The sequence below is a fragment of the Dasypus novemcinctus genome, chromosome 28 (genome assembly GCF_030445035.2).
Source record: "Dasypus novemcinctus isolate mDasNov1 chromosome 28, mDasNov1.1.hap2, whole genome shotgun sequence".
NCBI classification, from domain to species: Eukaryota; Metazoa; Chordata; class Mammalia; order Cingulata; family Dasypodidae; genus Dasypus; species Dasypus novemcinctus.
The window spans coordinates 3,351,569-3,368,117 of NC_080700.1; positions in this window are offsets into that span (position 1 = coordinate 3,351,569).

The following is a 16,549-nucleotide window of genomic DNA, read 5'->3' on the forward strand; positions in this document are numbered from 1 at the left end:
AAATGCATTTGTTTGTTTTTTATTTCATTGTTCACTGCAGAGAAAGAGAAATCTATTGATTTTTGTATACTTACCTAGTACTTTGCTTCTTGTTATCTCCATGCAGTCTAATCAAGGCACTGGATGGTTAGCTCCATTTCCTTTGAACTTCCAAATTTATAGCAAATTTATAAAAATTTAATTTCTGTGATTCTGTTGGTAGCCTGAAGGGGGCACTTGTACACAGCTGAACAGTGAGCTCAAACAGTTCCTCTCCTGCACCTTGGCTGCCAGGAGAGGTGCCAGAGGATCTTTTTTTAAAAATTATCTTATTTTAAAGTTAAGAGACCACACAAAACATTACATTAAAAAACATGAGGTTCCCATATACCCCACTCCCCAACCCCATCCATTTTTAACTATTTTTTGAAGATACTTAGATCATAAAAAAGTTACATAAAAAAAATGAGGTTCCCCTATACCCACATCTCCCCTCACCCCACTCCTCCCACCTCAACAACCTCTTTCATCACTGTGGCACAGTCACTGCATTTGGTGAATACAGTTTGGAGCACTGCTGCACCATGTGGATAATGGTTTACACTGTAGTTTACACCCTCCCCAGTCCATTCAGTGGGTTATGGCAGGACATACCATGTCCAGCATCTGTCCCTGCAATACCATTTAGGACAACTGAGCCATCATTTTGACCCGACTGAACCTCAGACCCAGTGGAGAAGGCCTCCCTGTGGGCCCTGAGGCCTGGTTGCCCTGTCCCATGTGGACAAATACTTCATTCTGCAGGACAGTCCTGGGAAGCTCTGGTGGCCATGGGACAACTCTTGCCCTGTCTGTAGTGAGTCAAAAGCTTCATTCATAAGTTTTCATTCATGTTAATTCCTAAAATGGCTTCCCAGGTCCCCCTCATTGAATGTGTCTCATCAATGGTTTGGAGTTTTCAGGTAACAAAACTTGCACTTCCTTGGTTAAATTTCTTCCTAAGTATATTATTCTTTCTGATGCTCTTGTAAAAGAAATTGCTTTATTAACTTTCTTTTCAGATTGTTTGCTTCAATGTTATAGAAATACAACAGGCTTTTGTGCAACTTTCTGGCATTATTAGCTGTAACAGTATTTTGTGAATACTAGAGGAATTTTTATATATCAATCCTGTCCTTTCTAAATAGAGACACTTTTGTTCTTCCTTTCCAGTTTGGAGGCCTTTACCTCCTGGAACTTTTTCTTGCCTAATTACTCTGGCTAGGACATCCTGGACAGTGAGGAATAGCAGTGGCAAAAGCAGCATCATGGATTGGGCCTTGATGTTATTGGCAGAACTCACAGTCTTTCACCATCGAGAATGATGCTAATTACATAGTCCTCATTTTGCTGCCTTGTTTCTTTGTATATCATTATGAAAAGGTATTGGGTTGTGTTGAATGATTTATCTGCAGCAAATGGCATGTCCACAGTATTCCTTTTTTCCCCTTTCCTTCCCCCTCCCCCAGCCCTGCTGTTTTTGCTGTGTCCCTTTGCTGTGTGATCTACTGTATTTATTTCTTTTTGTCTTCTCTTCTCTTTTTTCTCCTCTAGGATTCCCATCCTGGGGACCTCTGCTGTGGAGAGAGGCTCCCTGTCACTTGTGCCACCTAAATTCCTGGTTTCTGTTATGTCTTACCCTGACTCTCCCCTTGTTTCTCTTTTGTTGTATCATCATCTTGCTTCATGTCTCCCTTGCATAGGAATTGCCTTGCTGCCTGGGGACTTGATTTGCCACACAGGCACTCAGCTCAGTGCCAAGTCACTTGGCTCACTGCATGGACACTGGCTCACACACAGGCATGCTTTTTTTTTTTTTATGTGGAGGCCCCTGGGATGGAACCCAGGTCTTCCCATATGGTAGGTTGAAGCTTAATAACTTGAGCCACATCCACTTCCCCACAGTATTCATTTCTTGATGAATTAATGTTGCTTTGTTACTTTGCATCTTAATTCCATTTTATTTTTTAAAATATTTTATTAGAGAAGTTTAAGGTTTTCAGAAAAATCATGCTTAAATTACAGAGTTCCATATAACCCTCTCACAGACAGTTTTCTCTATTATTAATTCTTTGCTTTAATGCTGTATTTTTGTTATAACTGATGAAACAATATTACTAGAATTATCCTGTTATGTGTAGTCTGTAGTTTGCTTTAGGGCTCTGTTTGTGTTGTACAGTTCTATGTTTGAAATTTTTATTATGGTAAGATATATATAACCTAAAATTTCCCATTTATTTTTTTGAAATATACAATTCAGTGATGTTAATTTGCATACACAGTATTGTCACTGTCATCCACTACCAGATTTTTCTATCACCCCATAGAAACTGCTCCCATTAGACCAGGACACCCATTCCCTGCACGCCTTGTCAAATGCCAGTTCACAGGAGCACTGATGCTCATGAAAGGAGGCCCAGCTGGAACCTTGACGGTGCCCTAAGTGTCTGCCCTGGGTCCACCCAACCAGGTCAACATTCGGAGGTCAGGGGCCTGGATCCAGGAGGAGGCAGCCTAAGAACTCCTCACTCCAGAGTGAGCTGAGGGTGTGCAGTCCTGCCCACACAGCCCACATGCCAGCGATCAGGCTTCCCCAGTCCTGTCCCTCCACGTGGGAAGTCTCGGTCATTGTACACTTCCCCCACGTAGTGCTGATGGGCTCCAGAGTCCACCATGAAGACTGCGGGTTCCTAAGCAGTGGTGAAAAGAAACCTCAGCATGAGAAGCAGATTCCCTCTTTCTCCAAACAGAAAGAAGGCACTGCCATGCTTCAGGACATGGCCCTTGAACATGGGGTTTTTGAGACACCCACTGTTCAGAGGTGGTTGTGGTGCCTGGTGAATGCCCCTCACCCCTCACTCCTCACCCCTCACCCCGGGGGTTCTGATGGGCTGTCTTGGTCCTCGCCCAGTTCGACGGTAGTGAAATGCACATCGCTCTGCTGCAGGGGGTCTCATGTGTGTCCTTCAGCACCAGAGAAGGATGGATGGCCCTTGAACTTGCCACACATTAAAAAACTGATGACCCTCAGACTTAATTGAAGGAGGAAAGAATGAGTCTGTGTCTCACTTTAATTAACACAGGAAATGAAGAACCAAGCGGCACCTCCAGGCTGTCCTAGAAACAGAAATTTAAGGTAATATTCTCGTCAAGAACTTGCTATTTTAAAAACTCATCATGTCCCTACCCACGTGGTTTGTATTTCTTTTGACTTTTATACAGAAATCAGTTGCCCTCCCACTTCTCCCCCAAATCCTCCATCCCCACTAGTTCCTGTGTCTTCTCTCCTAAATCCAGGAAGCAGTGTCCTTGGAACTTGTAGGTCCTGAGCTTATCAATAGGTCCGTGCTGGGCCTGCTCCCTCACTGGAAGAGGGTCTCCCTCTCATCTCTCCAGGGAGGGCTTGGTTTAGAGGGGGCCACACCCCCTCAGTCTCAAGCTCTTGAGCAGCTGCTGGAGCTGCCTCTGAAATGTGAGGTACCTTCAACCCAGAAGCTGCACCTGCAGCTGGAGCTGGTGGCAGCGATGGTGCTGCAGGGAAGTCCAGCTCCAGGTCTAGCTGTAGGTCTGGCTCTGGACCTGCTGCTGGAGCTGGAAGAGGAGAAACATTCACCCCACAATGGCCATCCCTCTGCTTTTCAAAGCACAGAACACCCCATGGCCTTGAGCAGCCCAAACACCCCCAGGAACCACCCCAGGCTGCAGCCCCCGGAGGCGTGGTCTGGGCTTCCTCTTCCTTAGCTTCTGGACAACAGCAGCTTCTGAGGATCTTCCTGGGTCCTGCCCCCCAGTCTCCCCATCACCTGCCCAGCTCCCTCGTGCTGTGTTATTCTGACAACCATGTGTGGGTGTCCCTGCCCACTGATGATAATCTCCCAATAGGTGGGGAGAAAGCCTTGCTCAGCCCTAATGCAGCTGAGTTCCCCTGCCTGGATTGGTGAGTGGGCCGCTCACCACACCTCCCTTTTGGGACCCTGATTGTGGGCTGGAGAGGACTGGGTGCGCAAACAGAGCTGGGAATGGGCTGTGGGGGGATGGGCTCTCAAGAGCTGGCCCTGAGACCCCTTTCTCCCCTTCTCCCCAGGGTGCCAGGGCCACACCCAGAGCTCTCCTCACCACCTGTCCTGCAGGGGGAAGGCCCAGAGCCCCACCCTGGAGGGAGGGGTTTTCCCAGTCCTCCTGAGCACATCCCCCAGTGCACCCCAACTTCTTTTCATGCTGTTGTGGAGATTGCTGTGTACAAGGCCTTTGCATTTATAAGCTTACTGGTGGCTACTTGATTCTTTTAAGTTGCTATTGTAAGTGGATTTTTCTTTCTTGACTGGTACCTCAGACTGCACATTTTTAGCATACAAAATCTACTAATTTTTATGTTTTGATCTTTTATCCTGCCACTTTACTAAACTTGTTTACAAGCTCTTATACAGCTTTGTTGCAGTTTTTTTTTTCAGCTTTGTACATACAGTATCATGTCATCAACAAAGAGTGAAAGCTTTATTTCTTTTCCAATTTGTATGACTTTTATTTCTTTTTCTTGGCTAGATGTTTACAAGTACTTCTAATAAAAAATGTTAAATTAGAGTAGTGACAGTGAGTGTCCTAGTTTTGTTCCAGATCTTAGAGGAAAAGTCTTTTTCATTTCACCATTGAATATGATGTTAATTGTGGGTTTTTCATATATAGCCTTCATCATGTCTAGGAAGTTTCCTTCTATTCCTATAATTTCAAGTGTTTTTTATCCAAAAAAGATGCTGTGCCTTGTCAAATGCCTTTTCTATGACAATAGAGATGATCATGTAGCTTTTTCTGTGGATCTGTTACTGTGGTCTATTAATTTGATTAATTTTCTTATGTTAAACTACCCTTGCATACTAGGGATAAATTCGACTTGCTCATGGGAAGCAGAAGTGGCTCAAGTGATAGAGTTTCCACCTACTATAAGGGAGGATGTGGGGCAGATCCCTGGGGCCTCCCGGTAAAAAGAAGAAGTGAGAGCATGCCCACGTGGCAAGCCAGTGCCAGAGCAAGTGCCTGTGTGATGAACCAGTGCCCACACGAGTGTGCACAGGAGTGCCCACATGGTGAGCCAGTGCCCTGCACAAGTGAGTCATGCAGCAAGATGATATTGCTTCAAAAAAGAGACAAGGGGAGAGTCAAGGAGAAATGCAGCACAAACCAGGAACTGAGGTGGTGCAGGTGACAGGGAACCCTTCTACCCATCAGAGGTCTCCAGGATAGAATCCTAGAGGAGATAGGCAAGAAGAGAAGACAACAGAGACAGCAAAAAACAAACAAAACAAAGAAACAAACAAAAAACCCAGCGGGGTGAGAGAAGGGGAAGGGGGAAAATAAGTAAATAAATAAATCTTTTCTAAAAATCCACTTGATCATGGCGTGTAGTTTGTTTGATGTGTTGTTGAATAGGATATTAATGTCTTTTGGAGGATTTTAGTTCATTAGAGAGATTGATCTGCAGTTGTCTTTCCTTGTGGGGTCTTTATGTTGCTTTGGTATTAGAGTAATTTTTGTATCAAAGAACAAGCTAGATAATGTTCCTCCACTTCAAGTTTCAGGAAGGGTGTAAGCAGAATAGGTTTTAGATTTTCCTGGAATGATGGTAGAATTCACCCAGGAAGTTGCTGGTGCTTGGCTTTTTTGATTTGGTGTGATTTTTTATGACTAATTCAATTTTGGTCTCTTGATTTCTTCTATTTATTCTTTCATCAGTGTAGGATGCTTGTGTGTTTCCATTTCATCTAAGTTATCCATCTTATTGGCATACAGTTTTTCAAAGTATGCTCTTTAATGATACTCTTTAATTCTGTGGGATCAGTGGTGATAGTCCCTCTCTTGGTTTTTATTTTATTTATTTGCATCCTCTCTCATTTTTCTTTGGTTCATCTAGAATATCAATTTTATTAATCTCAAAAAACAGCTTTTGGCTAATTTTTCTAGTGCTTTTTTTTTTGCTTTTAATTCTCAATTTCATTTTGTTCTGCTCTAATCTTTGTTATTCCCTACTTTCTTCTTCCTTTGGGATAAGTTTGTTCTTTTTCTAGTTCACATAAATATTTTAAGATGTAAATATGCAATTGGTTCCTATAAAGGAAAACATTTCACTAAAACAAGAATCCAGAAGCTTTAATGTGGACCAGTTCCCAGTGAAATAGCAACCATTGTCTGCATGTGGTAGGATAACACCTGCGCCTGGAGCACTGTAGGGCTCATACACATCGTAACCCGAGGAGGCCCTCGCTGCTTGCTGAGGCAGCTTGTGGTAGTTGTGCACAGCTCCAATTGCTCATATTATTAATGATGTGAGGCTGATCATCATATTGTGGCTACTTTTAAAAATTAATTACTTGATTTTGCATGAATTTTTTTTCTTCCATCACATGTTGATAACCATTTTTTAAAACTTTATTAGAGCAGGTGTGTGTTTACAGACCAATCTTGCATGAAATAGAGGATTCCCATATACCACCTATTGTTAACAGCTTGCATTGATATGCAGCATTTGTTATAGCTGATGAAAACAGATTTATAATTGTACTGTTAACTATAGCCCATGGTTTACCTTAAGCTTCACTTTCTCCGTAGTGCAGTTCCATGTTCGTTTTTTTAATTTGTTACCACAGGTACAATCTAATAATTTCCCTTTAGCCACATTCAGATATATACACTTCGGTGCTTTTAATTATGATCACAAGGTAGTGCTCCCATCAGCACCGTATATTATCAAGTATTTCTACCATTCCAATTAGGAACTCTGTACATTTTTTGTCTTGACTTCCCATTCCCTATCACTGCCCTATCTGCTATTCTAGATTCTGACTCTATAAGTTTGCTTGTTCTGATTATTTCATATCAGTGAGAACCTACAATATTTGTCCTTTTGTGTCTGGCTATTTCACGGACAAGATGTATTCAAGTTTCATCCATGCTATTGCATATGCCAGGACTTCATTCGTTTTTACAATTTAAAACTGTTCCATCATAGAGAAGTGGATGTGGCTCAAGTGATTGGGCTCCCATCTACCATATGGCAGATCCTGGATTCAGTTCTCAGGGCCTCCTGGTGAAGGTGAGTTGCGCTGTGTGGTGGAGCTGTCCTGTGTGGAGAGATGATACAACAAGATGACACAACAACAACAGCAAAAAAAGGAGACGCAGATGAAAAGACAATGAGAGACAAAACCAGGAAGCTGGGGTGGCTCAAGCAATTGAATGCCTCTCTCCCACATCAGAGGTCCTGGGATTGGTTCCCAGTGCCTCTTACAGAAAAGATGAGAAGAGATGACAAGCTGAGAAGACAGACATAGAAAAATGTGTAGCAAATGGACACAGAGAGCTGACAGCAAGTACAAGTGGTAAGGGGGGTATAAAAATAAAGATAATAGATCTTGAGAAAATATTCCATTGTATGTATGTATTTTGTTATCCATCCATTGGTGGGCACTTTGGTTGCTTCTTTTGGCAATTGGGAATAATGCTGCTATGAATAGCTGTGTGCAAATATCTCTTTGGGTATTTCCTTAGTGAATGCTGCGACCCCCGCAGTGCAGTCACAGCTGAACAGGGTCTGCACAGTTGCAAGGAGGGGATGAGAGGATGAAGAAATGAAAGACACAAAATAGTGGGAACCAGGTGGACCATGAGGAGATTGCAGGAGCTTGCAGCTACCTCGGGTACCCAGTTTAATCAGGCATGTTATTTTATACCTTAAGTGACATCAGCACATTCAGCAGTTCTCATGGGAAGCTCTTGTTTCTAGGTCACTACAAATACAATAGTTATTCTTCTTTTCAATAGCCCTCTGATAACAGTCCTCCTAGAATTCTTATCCACATACAGCAAATTTTGTTCAGCACATAACTTTGCCCAGGGGCACCTCCTTCTTTATCTACATTCTTCCTGTGAACTTTGGAGGCTGCTTTGTAGGTTTCTGGGGACCCTGCTTTGTAGAGCTCCCCACAAGGGAGACTGAGAGATCATATGGTAATTCTATACTTAACTTTATGAGGAAATGTCAAACTGACTCCCACAGTGGCTGAACCATTTTATAATCCCACCAGCATTGAATGAGTATTCCTATTGCTCTGCAACCTCTCAAACATGTGTAACTTTATTTTTAATAGCAGTCACTCTAATAGGTGTGGGATGATGTATGTCACTGTAGTTTTGATTTGCAGTTCCCTATATTTAATGATGTTGAACATCTTTTTATGTGTATTGTAGCCATTTTTATATGTTCTTTGGAAAGATGTCAATTCTTTTCCCTGTTTTATACTTTTGGTGGTGTCCTTCTTCTGTTGTTAAATCAAAGGATTTGTTGATAAATTCTAAATACTAAAGTTTATCAAATATGCATGTTGGAGAAAGATGGCATTCACAGGTGAGGGCGCACGGCGGACAGCGGGTGGTGTCAAGGGCAGACGCACAGCAGCGCGAAGAATGCTGCGGAGACGAAGAGTGGTGGCAACGCGTCTGCTTTATTGAGGAAGACAAGCGTTTATATAGGCTAGGGCACTGGCGGTAGCAAGGCTAAGCCAAATAAGGCAATGTATTTGAGGGGAGGCCACTAATTGGCTGGGGGACGGTTGGGGTTGAGGTACGAGGGTAAGGGGCGACGTGTGGGGTGTGGATTGGCTTAAGCTGAAGGCGACCTCCGATTGGTTGTTGGAGGCTGTTGCTAGGTAAAGGGGCAGAGGTGAGGTTATCATTCTAGCGGAGCGTATATGGGGGCTGGGGCAGAAGATAAGGGGAAGTTGTGGGTTGGGTTCTGGTGAGGTGTGGGAGAGGCAGGCCGATTACCCTAGGGTGGCCCCTATGGAGACCGGATGCTGGGTGGAGATAGAGGAGGCAGCTGTTACCAGCAAGAGTAGCGGGGGGGGGGGGGGGGGGCGACAATCTACCCGCACCAAGCACTCACCCAGCAGGAGACGAGGCCTCATCTCAACGTGCTGGGCCTGCCCAACGATGGTAGCATGCTTGTTACCTCACACGGGGACATGGAGACTGATTGACCACAGGCAGAAAAATTTATTGAGAAGCTCTCCCAATGAAGGGATCTGAAGAACAGACTCAGTCCCCCCACCAGCATGGTGGGGGTCTGAAGAGAGACTTCAGCCATTCCTGGATGGGGGGACTTGAATTTATACAGAACTTTCCTAGGTGGGGAAGTGATAGTTAGTGGGAGGGGGTTGAAGGTCTGAGCGAGGTGCAGGGACCAATAGGGAGATTTAGAGGTGAAAATTTTCCTGATAATGATTAGGGAGTTCAGGGTCTCTTGGAATGCTGCAGGAGCACATGTTTCTTTCTTTTTTTTTTTTTTTTTTTTGCACACTCTTCACCTTTATTTTTTATACAACTGACATAAAAAAGCAGGTGGAAGTGGTGGGACTAGGGTGATGGGACACCCCTCCCACCCAGACCCTGGGGTTCACAATTATGGACTCGCCCTCCTCCCTGTGCACATGTTTTTCCCTTCTGGAACCGGTTCCCAACTGACAACAGGGGCGGTTGGAGGACCAGACAACACGGGACAGAGCCCCGCCCCCACACAGCCACATGTTTCTTTTGATCTGTAGCATTTTCAAGGGTTTCTTTATTTCCCTCTGGTATGTAAACAGTGAAGGTTTCCGGTCTCCCTCTGACATGCAGGTAGACTAGTAAAGATCTCCATCTCCCTCTGACGGGCAGATGGCGAAGGTCTCTATCGCCCTCTACTCCTGACTCTATGAGGTTCCTTTGTTTAACCTGTGGGGAAGTGCCCTCAGACATGGGGGAGGGGGTTGCCCTTCTCCCAGTGCATGTCAGGGGAAACTGAGCTACAGCTCGTTAATATTGCAAACCTCTAACAATGTGATTTCCAAATATTTTTTCCCATTGTGTAAGTTGTTGTCATTTCATTTCTATGATAAAATCCTTTGAGGGCTAAAAATTTAAACTTTATGAGGCCCCATTTATCTATTTTTTCCTGTGCTGCTTGTGCCTTATGTGTAAAGTCTATGAAACCATCACTTAACACAAGGTCTTGAAGATGCTTCTCTATGTTTCCTTTCAGGAGTTTGATATATCTTAGTCTTACATTTAGGTCTTTCATCCATTTTGAGCTGATTTCTGTATGAGGTGTGAGGTAGCAGTCATCCTTTTTTTTTTTTTTTTTTTTTTGCAAATAGAAATCCAATTTTTCCCACAACACCTGTTCAAGAAAGTACTCTTTCATAATTGAGTAATTGAATGGTCTTTGCCCCCTTGTCAAATAGGTTAGCCATAAATGGAAGGGTTTGTTTCTGACATTTCAATTTTAGTCTGTTGATCTCTATGCCCGTCCTTGGGGATATCATGCTCTTTTCCAGTTTTTTTTTTAAACACATCAATTTTATTGACACATATTAATAAAGCATATAATCACCCAAAGTGTATAATCAGTGGTATTTGGTATAAGTGCATAGTTATTCATTCATCACCTCAATCATCATTAGAATATTTTCATTATTTCAATGATAATAATAACAAACAAAAACCTAACAAATAAAGAAGAAAATTCTTCACCTCTCAATCTCTCTATCCTTCCTCTGCTGTACATAGCTGCTGTTTCTGGCTATTCTTCCATAATTCTTTTATTTATTTATTTATTTATTTATTTATTTATTTATTTAACTCCCCCCCCTCCCCTGGTTGTCTGTTCTCTCTGTCTATTTGCTGCGTCTTGTTTCTTTGTCCGCTTCTGTTATCATCAGTGGCACCAGAAGTGTGGGCGGCACCATTCCTGGGCAGGCTGCCCTTTCTTTCGGGATGGGCGGCTCTCCTTACAGGGTGCACTTCTTGTGCGTGGGCCTCCCCTATGCGGGGGACACCCCTGTGTGGCACGGCACTCCTTGCGCACATCAGCACTGCGCATGGGCCAGCTCCACACGGGTCAAGGAGGCCCGGGGTTTGAACCGCGGACCTCCCATGTGTTAGACGGACGCCCTAACCACTGGGCCAAGTCTATTTCCCTCCATAATTCTTTATTAAGCAGTTTTACTGAGATATATTTATATATCATATGATCTATCCAAAGTGTATAATCAGTAACTTTTAGTATAATCAGAATGTTGTGTATTCATCACCACAAAAATCTTTAGAAGTGTTTCATTACTCCAAAAAGAAAAACTTTCATTTTTAAAAGAAGCTTGTTGGTGTTGATTGGGAATTTGTTGATTCTATAAATTGCTCTGGGTATGACTGACATCTTAACAATATTTTGTCTTCTACTACATGAACACAGAATGTGTATCTATTTATTTAGGTCTTCTTTGATTTCTTTTTAGCAATGTTTTGTATTTTTCTGTGTACAAGTCCTTTATTCCTTGGTTAGATTTATTCTTAGATATTTCCTCAGTGAGTAAAAGGTTTTCTGTTTGTGTCTGTCCTGAGGAGGGGGCTTTGCCATGTGTTCTCTGAGAAAATTGTTAGGGAGCACAAACATTTCATTTTCTGCACTGTTCCCATGAGGTTTATTCTTAACTTTCTCATGGAATGTTTAAGCAAGACTTAAGCAAATTTCCAATCAAGGCATGCTATAGTTTCTGACTGAGGGTTGTTTTCATGTAAAATTCTGATAGGTTCAGAGAGAGTGGGAAAGCATATACAATTGGGACACAAAAATACAAAAGGATGGGATTTTACAGTTGGTTAAATTGGGGACAGGCTGGTGCCAGATGAGCCATACTGAAGCCCAAGGAGAAAGGGACCATGGGTGGCCCTGTTTACATATTTTCATCAATTTTTAATGTGCAATAATTCATCCACCATTAATGTAGTGAAAAGTGTTTAAAATTGAGAAATATGTGACCTGAAAATAAAACAATATTTTAAGTATGAAATTTTATATGTAACAAATCCAGGATTTATTTCAATATTTATTTCTTGAATTTAGGAAAATGGACATTTCAAAAGTATTTTCCAATTTTACTATATGTTCATTTCATTTTCAATTGGCGTAATTGCAGCATTTAACAATTTCCCATGAACCAGTAATGGTGTTAAATAAGTTTGTGTTTGTTTTTTTTTAACTTCTAACACATATTTATGTATTAATAAGTTTTCATTCATGTTACCTTCTGTGATGGTTATATTGTGTCAGCTCAGCCAGGTGTTTGCACCCAGTTGCTTGGTCAAGCAAGCACTGGGCTGACTGTAGTAAAAGGGCATTTATGGACTTTAGTCACCATTGACTTTACTGCAGCAGTAAATCATAGACAGCTGATTATAATTACATCAGGGAGATTGCCATCCGCAGTGAGTGATGCTTAACCCAATCAGTTGAATGCCTTAAAGGGAAAGTGATTCCAGCATTGAGAGAGAATTTCCCAGCTTATCTTTGGACAGCCAACCTCTCCCAGAACTCATCAAGAACATTCACTGGACTTCCATTGCAGCCCCTGGTTGTAGCCTGTCTGCAGAACCTGGACTTGTGCATCCCCATGGCTGCATGAGAGACTCATAAAATCGCATACTATTGACAGATATCTCTTGTTGATTGTTTTCCTAAAGAACCCTGACTAATACACCTTCCTAAAATGTCTTCCCCAGCTTCCCCTTCTTTAATATATTTCAGCAATGGTTTGTCATTTTCAAGTTACAAATCTTCCACCTCCTTGGTTAAAATTTCTTCCTAAGTATTTTGTTCTTTTGATGCTGTTGTTAAATTAATGACTTTTTAAATTTCCTTTTCATATTATTTGTTGCTGTGGTATAGAAATACAAGAAACTTTCATGCAGCTTTGCTGAAAATACTTATTAGCTGTAAAAGTATTTTTGTGAATTCTAGAGCATTTTTTATGTATAAATCATATCATCTTCAAGTAGCAGTAGTTTTACTTCTTCCTTTCCTGTTTGGATGCCTATTCTATTTTTCTTGCCTAATTGCTGTGGCTGTTATATCCAGGACAATGATCAATAGCCGTGATGAAATATTATCTTTGGTTTGTTTCTTATCCCATTGGGAAAACATTTAGTCTTTCCTAATGACTAGAAAACTAAATATGTATTCCTGATTTTGTTTGCTTATTTGTTTTTAAGAACAAATGCTTATTGGATTTTGTCGAATAGTTTTTCTGTGGCAATAGACATGATCAAATTTTTTGTTTCATTTTCTTTGAATTAATGGTATATGTTATTTTGTATTTTAATAGACTTTAATTATTTTATGAGAAGTTTTTTACAGATAAATCATGCATAAAGTACAGAATCCCCATGTACCTCTCACAGACACACAGATTTCCTTATACTTAACACTTTGCATTAATGTGGTAATTTTGTTAAAACTGAAACCCTGTGACAAGATTTATATGTTTAATTTTAAGTCATAGTTTATGTTAGGATTCACTGTTTTTGTTGTAGAATTCTATGATATTTTAATCCTTTTCTCCTGGTAGCATATATACAACCTAACATGTTCCATTTTAACGACTTTCCAATATACAATTCAATGGTGTTATTTACATTCACAATATTGTCACTACATCTGCCACCCCAATTTTCCCACCACCCCAAACAGAAAATCGATACCAATTTAGAATTACCCCATTCCCTATCCCCACCCTGACACAGGTAACCTGGATTTTAATTTCCTACAATAAAATTCATTTTTCAGAGCACTTTTAAGTCTCCAGGGAAAGTATGCAGAAAGTATAGTTATTTCCTATACCCGCCTCTTCATCCTCTGCCCACAGTTGTCTTTTTTATTCACATCTTGCATTAGTGTGGTACATTTTTTACAGCTGATGAATCAATATTGATCCATTTTTGTCAATGAAAGTCCATAGATTAGGTTAGAGTTTACTCTGGATTGTGTAGTTCTATGGGTTTTGACAGATGTGTAAGGTCATGTGTCCATTATAGCACCATATGGAACAGCTCACTCACCTAAAAATGCCAGTGCTCCACCAACTTACCCTTCCCTCTGTCCCCCAGAAACTCTGGCTACCATGAACATTTTATTGATTCTATAGTATTGCCTTTTCCAGAATATCATATAGTTGGAATTAGATAGTATGTAGGCTTTTCTAGACTGTCTTCTTTCACATAGTCATATGCATTCAAGATTTCTCTATGCTTTTTCATGCCTTGATAGCTATTTTGTTTTTGTTGTTATTGTTTTTAAAGATCTATTTAATCATCCCATTGTTTGCACTCACTGCCCACCTTCTCTGCCCATTTGCCATGTGTTCTTCTGTGTCTGCTTATCTTCTCTTTAGGCAGCACTGGGAACTGATCCTGGGACCTTCTGGAGTGGGAGAGAGGCGATCATTCTCTTGCACACCTCAGCTCCCTGGTCTGCTGTGTCTCTTGTCTCTCCTGTGTGTCTCTTTTTACTGTGTCATCTTATTATGCCAGCTCTCCATGCAGGCCAGCACTCCGTGTGAGCCAGCACTCTGTGCAGGCCAGCACTCCATGCAGGCTAGCACTACTGCATGGGCCAGCACTCCATCTCAGCCAGCACTCCATGTAGACCAGCACTCCATGTGAGCCAGCACTCCATGTGAGCCAGCACTCTGTGCAGACCAGCACTCCATGCAGGCTAGCACTACTGCATGGGCCAGCACTCCATGTCAGCCAGCACTCCATGTGGACCAGCAGTCCATGTGGGCCAGCACTGTATGGACCAGCACTCTGCATGGACCAGCACTCCACATGGGCTAGCACTACTGCACAGCCAGCACTCTATGTGGGCCAGCACTCCATGTGAGCTAACACTACTCTATGGACCAGCACTCCATGTGGGCCAGCACTCCACATGGGCTATCACTACTGCATGGGCCAGCACTCCATGTGAGCCAGCACTACTGCATGAGCCAGCACTCTGCATGGGCCAGCACTACTGTACAGTCCAGGACTCCATGCAGGCCAGCACTCCACATGGGCCAGCTTGCCATGTGGGACAGTACTCTGTGTGGGCCAGCTTTCCACTTAGGCAAGCATCCCTTCACCAGGAGTCTCTGAGATCAAACCCTGGACCTCCTATATGGTAGACGGGAGCCCAATCACTTGAGCCATATCAGCTTCCTGCTAATATGTTTTGATCACTGGAAAACATTCTATGGACATATCACACATTGTTTATCCATGCACCTATTGAATGGCATATTGATTACTTCCAATTTTTGGCAATTATGAATATGCTGCTATAAACAATTAGTGCAGGTTTTTGTGTGGATGTGTATTTTCAAGTAATTTGTATGAATAGTTAGCCGTATCAGTGCTAGATTGTGTGGCAAGCCTATGCTTAGCTTTTTAAAAAACTGACAGTCTCTCTTTAAAAATGACTGTTCTTGGGAAGCAGAATTGGCCCAGTGGATAGGGCATCTGCCTACAGCATGGGAGGTCCGCGGTTCAAACCCCGGGCCTCCTTGACCCTGTGGAGCTGGCCCATGTGCAGTGCTCATGCGTGCAAGGAGTGCTCTGCCATGCAGGGGTGCCCCGTGTAGGGGAGCCCCATGAGCAAAGAGTGCACCCTGTAAGGAGAAGCTGCCCAGCATGAAAGAAAGTGCAGCCTGCCCAAGAATGGTTCTGCACACACAGAGAGCTGATGATTCCCATGCCTATGACAACAACAGAAGCAGACAAAAAGAAGACCATGCAGCAAAATGGACACAGAGAACAGACAAGGGGGGAGGGGGAATAATAAAATAAAATCTTTAAAAAAAAAGACTGTTCTGTTTTGCTTTATCACAAGCAATGAATGAGAGTTACTGTTGCTCTACATCTGCACCAGCATTTGCAGTTGTCAGCTTTTGGGTTTCTAACCATTCAAATAGTTGTGTAGTGGTATCTAACTTTTAAAATTTTGTATTTCCCTAAATACCCACATCCTAAAGACAATGCATATGCTTTTCTATGCTTCTATGTCATCTGTATCTCCTTTTTGGTGAGGTGTTTGTGCAGATCTTTTGTCCATTTTAATTGTTTTTTTTTAATTGTTGAGTTTTAAATGTTCCTTGTATATTTTGGATATAAATACTTTATCAGAAATGTGGATTGCATATACTTCCTCCCACTCTGTAGTTTATCTCTTCATTTTCTTAATAGTGTCTTTTGCAGAATACAGTTTTTAATTTTTAAAAGAAGCCCAACCTAACATTATTTTTTCTTTCAATATATTGTGCTGTTAGTATTCTGCATAAAGTCATTGCTAAACCCAATGCCACCTATAATTTTAAAAATTGTATATTTTTGCATTTTATTTTTGAATAAGAATGCATTTTGAGTTTGTTTTAGATAAATTTATAAAGTATATGTCTATATTCTTTTTGCATTTGGCTGTCTAGTTTTTCCAGCTTAATTTCTTGGAAACTCTGTCCTTACATCTTTGAATTGCCTTTGCTCCTTTGTCATAGATTAGTTGACTGTTCACTATATATACGTGGAGGATTTACTTCTTTTCTCTCTAATGTTCCAATTAACTGCCTGTCTATTGTTTATCCATGACCACACTATTTTAATCACAATAGCTTTATAGTTTTGTTTTGTTTTGTTTGGA